A 12,578-nucleotide genomic window follows, 5' to 3' on the forward strand; every position below is an offset into this window, starting at 1 on the left:
CACCCCTCAACTTTCATGCTTTGTCTACATACCTTGCCTTTATTTTTACCTTAGTGGGCACAATTAAGAATATATTTTGACATTTTAAATGAGTATTCTCTGTTCAGCTTGCTCTGCCTGCCTTTATTAATTAAACTTATGTCTTCATATTAGGTTCCTTCAGCTCATCTCTTCCAGTTTTAGCTCTTATTTCAATTTGCCTTCATTATACCTTGCCATCCCTGAACTGCACTGAACTCTTTCTCATTTCACATCTTCCTATACAATATTCAGATCTGCTATTTCTCTGCCTAATTTTACCATGGCCAATGTGAAAATCTTCTTTGCTGCAGAACCAGCAATGAGGAGACAGCCCTTTCTTCTCTTTGCCACTTTCCTCCTCACTCTTACATAAAATCTCAGCTGAAAAAGAAGGGCATTCTCTTCTGTGATCATAACTTCACATTCCTCTTTTTCCTGCCGCTCATCCCTTTGGGATATATTTTAATACATCTATGGAAACTGCATTGTTTATATTTGCAGTTTTTCAGTGTGCTTGGAGTTGGGGTTTTCCAGATGAACGGTGTATTAAGATTTCATCTAAACCTCGTCAGATAATACTGACCTGCAATGAAAAAGCTGTATGAATGAGATAGCAGCAGACAGCTTCAAGTGCTGAGTGCCAAGTGCTGACTGAAAAATGATACCCCAGAAGTTTGGTGGTGGAGAGCAGATGGGACAGTTATGAATGGAAAAGCTTTTTGATTATTTAAATATTGTGATGTATTTTTTAACATTTTCTCTATTTTTTTCAACGGTTGCCAAAATTTCCCTCATCCTGGAGGGTGGTACAGCAGGGATCTTCCAGGATCTGCTCATCCCTCTGTAAGCTGCTGCATCTTCATACAAACTTCAAGGCCTCTTCGTTTTGCCACAGTAGACTTCCCCCAAATTAAAACAAGTAAGAACTGAACCCAAGACTTTGGATTCCTGATGCTTCTCCCTGTACCCATTTCAGCTGTAATTCACACTATTCCATGTTAGTAGTCATCAGGAAACATGTATTTTGTTTCCAAAATCGGGGTGTCCTGAAACAAGTCCCTAGGTATTACAGTATTGCCACAGCTTGCAAGCCACATTGTGTTAGGGCCACAGACAATGGGTTGGCCCTTGCCCAAAGCAGCTTTTAATCCAGGTCGTGTATATGGAAGATAGGCAAGGGAAGCTGTTTCCGCATGTATCTGAGTTGCCTGGGTTAAATGTGGGGAATTATTTCAGCCAATCTATTCCAAATGTTCCCCTTCAGTTTTTCACACAAGTTCCAAATTCACATGCTGCTCGAAATGAAAAGGAACAATTGAAATGCCTTTCTAAATGCATTTGTAATGAAATAAGTTACTGTCATTTCCCTGGGCAAGCCAGCTCTTTGGAGAGGGCAAAAGTTGCAAATGGAAAAGCAAACAAACAAATGAGTAACTGTGGGAGGTGCTGCCAGAGCAACAGAAACAAGCCTGGGTAGAAGGGGCAGGGAAAGGCTCTTGTCTGCTCTGGGACAATTTGTAGAAAACAAAATGTGGGGGAGAATTGAAATGAATGGGGGGGGGGTGGGGTGGGGTGTGAAAATCTACTGTCTTTTGTCTTTTTAATCCTGATGTCAGGCTACCAGGACTCATGATGCTCCTACTAGAGAGGACTGATTTCAAGGATTTTCAGAAAGAAAATAGACATTTCCACCTTTGTTATTCAGGTTCTTCCTTTACAGAGGTTCCTACCACTGCACAACTAGGAGGTGAGCTCCCTGGACTCAACTGTAAAGGGGAAGAAAGAATGAGGTTGCCAGACACGCTGAGTTAATAGTGAGCTGAGAAAAGCATGACCACCAGCTACCTTTCTGCTTTCCAAAACCTGGAGCAGTGAGAAATCAAAACCTAGTTTGGGTCAGCCTACAGGTACAGAGTGTGATTCACCTGCCATGAACTGGGGATGGGAAGCGGAGGAAAGAGTGCTGCAGAGCTGCTGACTCTCTGCTCTCCGAAGACTTCCTGTTAAGAGGAATCCTCAGTTGTCCATTTAGGGTAGTATTATAGCTGCGCTGAGCTGCTGAGGCATGCAAAGAAGCCGCAGATGGGGCTGAGAGTACAGCTTGATACTTTACTGTTGAGCCACCCAGTGACACCATTACCAAATGCCTGCTAGAGGTGGGTACTGAGTGCTAAAGGCAAAGCAGGGGGTCTGGTTTTAATAAAAAGGTAGTTTACAAACAGCATTTTTCTTATTAGAATGATAAAATTGATATGAAACAGTTACACTCCAGACTCTTATTTTTCAGGGCTTTTATATATATATATGTATTTATATATATATATATATAAAACACTGAAAACAAAACAAAGCAAAAGGAGGGGAGGGGAAGAGGGGGGGAGAGAAAACTCCCTTCAGACAACAATCACCTTTTGAGTTAAATTCTCATGCTTGGTCTTAGCCCAGAGGGATTTGTCTTGAGTGAAGCTTGAAGAAAATCCTTTCAGCAGTTTCTGAGTTACTTTAATGTAACCATGGAGGTTTGGATTCAGATGCTTTTTTGCACTTGTATAACTCAAAAATAGCTTTGCTTTAAAACTTCTAAATTAACCCTCCTTAACTTTTCAACTTGTCACCTATCCTACTGTATGGCTTATAAAATTTTAAAGCTAATAGTATAACAAACTCAAATAATGATACTGCAGATGTTGAAATGAATCTTGGGAGGAATAAATTATAGGAGTCACAGTAGGTTGTTACTGAAGAAAGAGTGGCTGCATGCCTTAAACCATGTGTTCTCCCTGCTCTGAAATAGGCCCAATTTTTTCTACGATTAAAAAGCCTAAGTGTACTTGGTGTGAATTTTAATACTCAGTTACACATATGAAATCAAGCACATAAGTCCTGTTCCTTTTTTCTTTCCCGATAGCAGTGCTTCAGACTTGTCAGAGCATTCTCTTAAATTTTCCTGCTTGCTTTTTAACACAGTCCTGATCAACAGGGCCCTTAAATGTCTCCTAAATGTTTATGAACTTCAACGTTACTGAAATGCTCTGTGATTCTCTCACTAGTATTCTTTTATTGCCAGAAGATTGAGGCAATGGGAGGTGAAGTGTCTCGGTCACAGTCTTTCCTTTTTCTTTGTCCAGTCCTCCTGTTGTCCTCCTTGTCTTCTTTCCACCATCTCTGCCTCACTTACTAGCCCTGTTCTCACTGTCTCCTATCCATCTTTCAGCCATCTTTCTCCATTTATTCTTCTCTAGCAATTGCACTGAAGAGGGCCCATGACAGAGAGAAATGATTTTTACGTTGGCAGCAGCTTTTTACTTTATCTTTTCCTTAAATGTCTCGGATGGGTCCAGGCAGCTCTCCCCACTTTCATCATCTCCCTTCACATCCCTCATGACCCTGAACTCTAGTCAGCAACCAGAGATCTGCCATGAGAGCACCTCCCATGATCCAGGGCCATGATCAGACTGAGGTGTTGTAACACCGTGAGTTACTTTACCTACTTACCTCGCTTGCTCTCTAGGAACTGGACACCCATGCCAGGTTTTTCTCACACAATAGTGACTGATAGTGCTGCTGCCTTCTGCACGTCTCTCCTTGCTCCCGTGCCCTTCTGCCTCTCCCAAGCCTTTGTGGTTCAGCCTCCTGGCTGGTGCAGTTTAGCCAGGATAGGAGAGGCTTGTATTCAGCCTCTGCCTGAGGCAGATGGAACTTGAATCTCTTGCCCCCTGAATTAGCACTCTACCCAGAAGATTATCAGCTGTTCTGTGAGGACTGTGAACCCAGTCCTCTCTTGAAGTGGGAAAGCTTGGGCTTGGCTTGTCAACCTTGTAATGGGGACGCTCACCTGGGTGGGGAAACCATGTCTGCCAGGGCTTGTCCCAGTAAATACTTAACACAAAGTATTCCCTGGAAGAGGTAACAGAACCCAGGTTTCTTGCTCTCAGTAATGCTTTGAGAGCAAGCACACATGGCAAACCATTTAATATTTAATTATTCCATACAAACTGGAACAACTCCAATCAGATGGATTGCTGAGAGCCCCTTTTCCACAAGAGCCTTTTAGACTGTGTTGTTTGGACTTCACTGCTGAGGGTGAGCTTCCCCCATGCCACAAAGCGGCAATGGCCTCAGCACCACTGACACATTATAGGACTAGGTAGTGAGGATGTATATGGCGGCTGGAGGTAATGGAAGGAAACGATATTCCTGAACATGCTCAGTTATCCATGGTGACAGATCTGTATCCGTTACTGAAACAAGCACCTGCAACTGCTGCCTCAGTTACCATTCTGGATAGGAGTGACAATGAATACACGGTGGAGAGAAAAGAAGTCTGTTAAAAGACAGGGCAGCAGGCTGGGCCACTATAAGGGAAATTGCTTTTAAAGGTGGAAATATGGCAAAAATAGCCTAAGGAATCTTAAAAGACAAAATCAATGCCAAAGCAGGGAAAGCCAGAATGACTTCCAGAGCTCAGCTATAGGCAGTTGTCCCCCAACACAAGCCAGACACCGTCAGTATGTGGGAGACATCCAGGAATTTTTTCTCTCCTACAAAAATATTAGGGACATTATATGTTTTTACTGTAATGGAAAAAATAGAGCTCTAGTGCTCCTTTCCAAAGGAGAACACTAACCATTGGAAACGATGTGGTACAGGGAGCTCTGTGTGTGTGTGTGTGTGTGTGTGTGTGGCTGCTCCCTTTTCTCGTAGGGATTCTATAGCTTCCTTCATTCTTCGCTTCTCTCATATTACAGAAGGAAGGTAATTTTTCCTGGCCATTTACTAAAGCTCATTAAAGACTGAAGAGAACAAACAATGCTACTCCTTAGAGACTACCATTCAAAGTCATTCTACAGTTCTCTGTTCTAATACTTGAGACAAATTAATTATTCCTTAGTGAAAAGTGTATAATTCCTATTCTTCATTTTTGGGGTGGGGAGTGGGGAATAATAATAGGAAGTTTATATCTGAGTCGAAAGCTGTCTGTGCTGAAGGGAAATAAGAAAAAATGTTTGTTCCAAGAAGAGTAAAAGCAATTATTCTAATAATAATTCTAGGGATATTAATGTCTTTTTAAAGTAGATTGCTTTCAAATAAACACCGAAGTTGAAGGGATAGGAAAGGCTGGTTTATTTATTAATCATTCCAAATGTGCATTTTTCTAACTGAACAAGTGCATGAGCAACTTCGCTGGCACATATTAAATTTACTTGAACAGCAACTTATAAATGTCTAAAAACTTCTGTAACCAGAGACTAATTTGTTTAACGTGTTGAAAATGTTATATGGACGTGAGGAACTATATATTACACTTCAAAGCAAAATGCTCCAGAGATTACACCATCTTAAAGATTGCATATTGGGAAGGTAATATATTAAACATACAAGATTTTTTATTCTCTTGTATTTTGAATACTTGTCAATCTGCGTGACTCATGCTTAGGATTGTAAACTGTCATTTAAGGTGTGATGTCCACGTTCAGGCCTTGACCATGATTTGCAAGGGACTGGCTTTTCTCTTTCATCTCTATTAATTAATGCTGTCTCAGTTTGCCCAGCGTACACTTCTGTTGACATCACCTTTTCCATATACTTTAAAGAGTCCCCAGAGAGATCTACTGTAGAACAAAAACTGGACAGAGAATACATTTGGAAACCATTTTATTTCTCAATTACCAACCAAAACGTATGGAAAAGATTTACACTCTATCTGATTTACACAATAATTATACTTTGAAAGCTTAGAAATAAATGGCTTGATCCTTGAAATCATTAGTTACTATACCAAATGTAATTGGTGTAAACTAATGAGTTTACTGGATGGCTGACCCTTAATTACTGATTATAGTTAAACTCTAGCCAATCAAAAATGAGTTTACTTCTAAAAGTACAGTATAGTATTAACAAGCATTACATTTCCAAGTAAGCAGCTCTATGATTAGTTGCGGCACTCAACTCAAGCCTGTTCAGGGCTATCAAAAGGAGCTTTTTAATAATAGTGCACTAAGCAACCATCACTCCCTTACCTCAGCCTCTATCAGACAAACAGAAAGAAACCACATAATTAATCATCTCATGCAATAGAAATAAAGCATCTGGGCTGGATCCAGGCGGCATATACATAGCTGCCTTAGTCAAAAGAGGTGCAAGAGGCTGCAGATTCGCTTTGAGATAGGATAACTGACATGGGGAATTCTGTCCCTCTCTGGGAGCAGTATGAGTATGAAAGTTAAGTATTGATTGATTGTATGAGGTCTTGTGTGATATGGAGAAGCCTATTGACAAAATAGGTTTCATAATTCCTTGAATCCAGGAGGATTCCTTGAGCAGATCCAGTATGTGCTGACAGAACAACTGCTTTCCATAATGGTAGTCCCAAAAATTCCAAAGTTGTGAGTCCTCACTCTTTATTAGATCAAATGAAGAATTATTTTTTAAAAATAAAATGCTGAATGTGAAGAAATTAGTTTTATTTTTTTCTGGTTGATCTTCAAGTATTAATGTTTTTACCTCACCAGGAAGACTCAAAGTTCCTATAAGAAAAAGGTGAAACAGATTAGCATGAAACTGTGATTCCCTAGTTAGAACTTTAAATAGATGCTTCAAATATTTTGATAAAATCATAGGACTTTACAGTACTTACAGTCACGTCCTTGCAGGTACTTAGGTAAATGACTCCAGTTTTCTGCTTTTCCCTATGATGTTCTCTCTGGTGCTTGTCTTTCATAAAGAGCAAGGTTCAGCAGAGGACCAGCCTTATCTGACAGCTCTTTGGCACAAGTGCTGTAATACTTGCCCATTTCTTACTATAAAAAATTTCTTAAAATTCAGAAAGTGAAGAATGAATTAGATCTTAGAATGTCTGCACATGGGTTAAAGTGAACTTTATGCATTTACTGAACTCCTGTTTGTGAGATGTGTCTGGGGCTGAGAAAAGGTTAAAGTTGTTTACTGCCTTCAAGCTCTGGTCTTAGAAGTTAATTCAGGGCTGTGTTGTGAGCAGCTACAAGACTAAGTCCTTGGAACAATGAATTGCTGGTTTGATGTCAAGGTCCTTGGGCCTTAGTAATAAAATTAGTTTCTAAAGGAAATCCTAGCAGAGACTTTATGGTCATATAAAGTTATTATGCTGGTTTACAACATAACTTTAAAGATGCTTTGGAATGATGAGGGTTTATGGAGAGGGATCCTATTTTTTATTATTTCTGGGATGTCCTTAAGCTGTCATAGCTACACCACCACGACTTGGAATAGGTGCTCCATAGTTCAAAAGAAAAGACCTCTACTGCAGCCTAAGTCAAGCAACTGGGACATACCTGTCCAGAGAAAGCTTGTTGAAGTGAATGGATCCCATGTGCTTCCTGACAATTGGCTCCAGTATTGTAGGAGCTGCATACTTGGGGTATCCAAGATGTTTTACTGCAATTTCACAAAAGCAGAGAGAGGGCCTGGGAAGCTTTATGAGCTCTGCTTTTCACAGTCCTCTGTTGGAGGGTTCAGGGCTGAGCAAGTTTCAAAGTCATGTAAAAGGAAGAAGGCATATTTTCCAAAACTTCAGGATCCTGTGAACTCCAAGGAAACACTAAGCTAGCAAAAATTTTTCCTCTCTCCCCCCTGCACAGCAGTGCTGGTAAGAACAACGCTGCCATTTCTGTGCTGGTAACACTGAGGCAACACCCTCAACGCAGAAGAAGGAAGACAAGGAACCATTGATTCAGGAGGAGGGGAACATGCTACGGACTGGCTCACCCTCCCCAGCGTGCCGTCCCTGTGGCACAGAGGAAAGGGGGGCTTCTGGATGGACTGGCAGAACGAGCACGGTAGGGCCTCGCTTTCCTCCTCTTCTGTGAACTGTGCCTAACTGCTTCTGTGAAAGAAAGCATCAAGCCCCATCTTGTTCATAAAAATACAACATATTTTAAAGCTGTACTTAATGGATAAACTGTTTTCTGATTGGATGAGCTCCACAATAAATCTCTTCCTGAGCCAAGTGCAATGCAGCTTATTCAGTTACAGTGAAATGAGCCACTGTCACTTTGCTGCACTTGCATACATCAGGCAAAATGCTTCCATCTTCATCAGTCTTTTAGTGAAATAGAAATAAAGCAATTGTAACAGAATGGTGTCACTGGATCTGTGGCACCTGCTTTAAAAATAAATCTCTTAGCTTTGTCTTCACTATTACTTTCAATAAATGTCCTAGCATTGCCACAGCATTTATCTAGCAGCAGGAAACCATTATCCTATGACAACAATCTATTCCATTAACATTAGCTCTTAATTGTAAGATTGTTTATAAGACAGCAAAAGCTACTGAATCATAGTAGAATGATAAAAAGAGTTATGGTCATGGAGTATAGGAGTTGCTCCAGTTCTGAAAAACACCTTAAGAAAAATAAAGGGCTATATTTTTATATGAAAAATAATGTAATATTCTTACCCAAGAAAATATTTTTAAATAATGGATTACATCAGCAAAGTAACTATTAAAGAGTTAAAAACTGTTACTAAGAAACTCTTGCTTTGATAAATAGTATGACTAAAAAACTGAATACAAAGCTTAGAAACTCTTCCTGAAAGCGAGGCTGCACCGAGTCAAACAGAGAAATCATAATAACAGAAGCACATTTGTCTGGCAGGGGGAACAGAAGGAATGTTGTAGAACTGAGACAGAAGAACCTCACTGCAGAATAGGAGAACTGTCACTCTGATTGTTTGTCATTATTGTTTCATGTCCAGTTAAGTGAACTTAGAGTGACAGTTGTGTCATAACTGCTGGCATCTATGTAAATTTCAAATCAAATAGTATTGAGGCATTTCTGCCAGACACAAGTCACCAGCCTGCTCTTCCTCTTTAGTTTTGTAACTCTCCATTTTCCCGTATGTGCTGGTAGCCCTTAAATGTAAAAGATGACTTCAGCAGGAGATCCCTGATGTGTGTATTTCAGTCCTCAGCCCATACCTTGCTTTCTCTCACCTCTTTGAAACAATGCCTAATGTCAAATCACCATTAGAAACAGTCACCACAAACATCTAGCTGTATTAGCCAAATCTATGCCTTCCCATTGATTGTCTCTGCCTGTGGCAGGGGGGTTGGAACTACATGAACTTAAGGTCCTTTCCAACCCAAACCATTCTATGACTCTATAATTCTGTGATGCATCACACAACAAAATCCTCTGAAACTCTAGGCTGTGGACTTCTCCTGAAAGACCTACAGAGAAAATGGCTTGAGCGAATGTTCCTCTATTGGTTTACTATAGCCCAAGTCAGAGATCACAAGGGTCTTCTCTGTGGAGAGGTGCAAAATAAGTGGAAAAGATCAGTCACGGACCTTTCTGTAAGTTACAGCATCGTTCAAAATTTATGGGAACTTCACAGTGATATCAGATGTATTCCTCCATGGCAGTGAGTTACAGTAAATAACTCATTTCCTGGATACACTCATAGCAGGCAGATACTCTAATGACATAAGATTTGCTACTGGACAAACATCTTTCAAAATAATTTCAATGCAATTTTAAGGGTCTTATGTATGGACAACACCATCAAAAATGTTAAATATGGTGTTTATTCACTCAGGCATAATACTCATTTCTTCTGCATATTTAAATTTACTCTGCTAATTAATTAAATAATACAGGTTAGAATTAAGGTCTCATTTTTTATCGTGATACATGATTCCAGCACATTGTTTTTCCTAAATTCTGCACAGGTCTGTTTGCAAAAATCATACCCAAGCGCAAGCCTTCCTTTGACAAAGGAAATATTTAAAAAATGGCTACAAGAAATAAAGAGCCAGCTCTGAGTAGAAAACATTTAATGTTTCCATGATTTCTTTTCCCAGAGGGAAGAGAAGACACGTTTACTTTCTCTGCTGAAATTCTCTGAAGTGAATTCTGACTGAAAAGAAGTGGCGGTGCTATAACATTCAGAAACATAAATGATGGTGTTATAAACGTGTACCTCTGCATTAGGTAAGAGCACTTTGGTCAGTTGAATTAGTAGGATATTAGATCCAGCTGATCTTTTTTGTTCTGTAAATTTAAAGTACCTCAGTGGCTACCTTATAGCTATAATATGGGCCTTAAAACAGCACCAAATTATGCTCTAATCTGACTGTTTTATTATAGTGACTAGTGAACAGAAGCAACACATTAATGCAGCTTCTATGAAAGTATCTGTAAAGAGAACATTTTTTACTTTAAAGGGTAAGTTCTACATGAGTTTATAATTTTAAGTATTTGTCAAAGGGTTTTTTTTTCCTTGTTAGAGATGGTGACATCTGAATCATAATACTACATGTTGATATTTGTGACAAAAGATCACTCTACAGATATGTCATCACAAAAATCAATTGTCAGTATATATTTAAGAATGTCAAAATCATCTTAACTGAAAAGTGCCGTGGTTTATTAGACTGTGGAGTGTAAAGCCCTCTTTCAAAATTCATTCAGCATTTCCAATTGGAAGAATTTTTATGTAGTGAACTTATTATATATGCATATTCTAGTGGCCTCTAGAGACTTTTAATTTAAAGCATAAATTACATGTCATTTCCAACTCTGATGTCTTTGACTTCAGTCACAAAACTCACACCCAGGACTTTCTGCTACTGATGGCTTGTGGTAATACATCAGTTCTCCCAACAGGAATGTGCACAGGACAAATTAGTGCACGTAATTTTAGCCATATGAAGTCATTACAAATATAGCCTTAGCTCTTCCTAAAGTGGACTTCATTGTTAATATAAATATATATCTATAATTACTGACATTTATATTATTTGGCTCCTGTCCTAAGTTATGGATACAGCGATGATAAAAGGGCCTTGCAAGCCCTTACCTAAGCGAACCATGCTTACTAATTACTTTCCACGGTTCTGGGTTCCTGTAAATAAAGTTACTCATGTATTTATAAGCAAAGTCAAAATCTATACGCATATTTCTAAAAGTGAATTATCTTGCTCTTTGGGGCAACCAATACAGTCTACTGCTTGGAAAGTACACTTGCGAGTAAAGCCATCCAGGGTTCTTCCCTGCGTCTGCCAGGATGCGTACTCTCCCATATCACTGGATATCTGATTTAAATACTTAATCCAGTTGGGTTTTTAAATTGTGTGAGGCCCTAAACCAGAAACTCCTATGCAAATAAAAGGAAGTGTTACTTGAAAGTAGCAAATGGCTGTTGATATTTTGTCACTGTTTCCGAAGAGACTGGGGTCAGAGGGTTAGTTTTAAGAGTCTAATTGTTTGTTCAAAAGGTGCAGCCTGCAAGACATGAGGACTAACAAAGTGCAGCATGGAAGATCTCAAGACAAATCAGCAGCCCCAACATTTCTCTCTAATGAGAAAAGGAAAAGACAGTCCCATAGGCATGCAGTATTTAGGGAGAGAACCACGACTCCTTTCATGAGTGGAGAGACTGATGACTTCTGGACTACCTGCTATCTCAGGGGCACGTCTAGTTTTAAGAGTGATTTGGCTCACAGGCTGTAACATTTTCCAGGCATTCAGATTGCAACTACTAAGCCAGCAATTTTATGCTTTCCTTTCCCTGACTCCAACAGTACCACGATATAAGCAGCCAGATTTTCTTCTGCATTGTGTTTTTTATCCATTCAGCCAAAATTAACAGTCTTCGAGGATAACATATGCCAAGTGAACTTAAATCTTGCGGACTCAAATCGACCTAAAGTTGATGGATACATTCATGCCTACTGCTGAAATCTACCAATTACACAGAACTATGTTAACTTACCATAGAAACATCTCATCTAATAGCACAGATGATGTTGAACTAACTAATTACATTATGGCACATAGACAATGAAAAACATAACGAAGATGACAGCACAGCAACAGCAGATGCTGCACAAAAGAAAAATCAGAAAAATATTGCTCTGCAAAATGCTCTCAGTTACAGTTTCCTCTGTTAAAATTAATCACAAAAATTAGTGATTAGTGATTTCAGAAAAATCATAATCGTATTTCGAAGATGTCATTAAGCTATTTAAAACTCTGCTTCCTGAGAAGGTAGTTCCCATTTTTTGTATCACTATCAGTTTTAAGACTAGTAAACATTTTAGTGCCTATGGCAGAGTTTCTTGGTAGAATATCTTTTCCAATGAGGAGAGGTCCTGATGGCTCTTCCAGAGACTGAATTTGGTACATTCCAGCCATTACAGGCTTAGATAATTAGACAACTTAGATTTTATTTTAGCTTGGCATTTGCTCTATTCTTGTGCTCTTAGCTGTCAGAGAGCTAGAATAACAGTGACTGCTGATTATCTGTAGCATGCCTTGTTACTTGATATGTTTTAAATTGTACCAGATCCTAAATAACAAATCTAAAACTGCTGAGCATGTTTAAATGTAATATGTACACGGAGATTACATCCAGATGATATATTTCATAGACCCTATGTTAAAAAAAATCATTCTTTTTAACCACAACACCAGTCCTCTCCCCCCTTTCCTGGCGGAAGCCTTCCATGAGCTTTATGCACAGACTCCGAACATATCCCAGAAAGAGAGAAATAGACTATTTTCCCCCCTGCATTC

General features: G+C 39.3%; 1 long non-coding RNA gene across 1 annotated transcript in view; it reads left to right on the forward strand.

The window, feature by feature from the left end:
• The window catches only part of LOC133273748 (uncharacterized), a 72,134-nt gene extending 59,592 nt beyond the window's left edge, over window positions 1-12,542 (forward strand). The window contains exons 10-11 of the long non-coding RNA XR_009744928.1: window positions 1,742-1,928; window positions 9,863-12,542. This is a non-coding gene — a long non-coding RNA (uncharacterized LOC133273748). The remainder of the gene's footprint in view (window positions 1-1,741; window positions 1,929-9,862) is intronic.
• Window positions 12,543-12,578: the final 36 nt, after the last annotated feature.

The sequence above is a fragment of the Pezoporus flaviventris genome, unplaced genomic scaffold, assembly GCF_033815535.1.
Source record: "Pezoporus flaviventris isolate CSIRO_AGI_PZ_B2104156 unplaced genomic scaffold, CSIRO_AGI_Pfla_v1 ptg000001l, whole genome shotgun sequence".
NCBI classification, from domain to species: domain Eukaryota; kingdom Metazoa; phylum Chordata; class Aves; order Psittaciformes; family Psittacidae; genus Pezoporus; species Pezoporus flaviventris.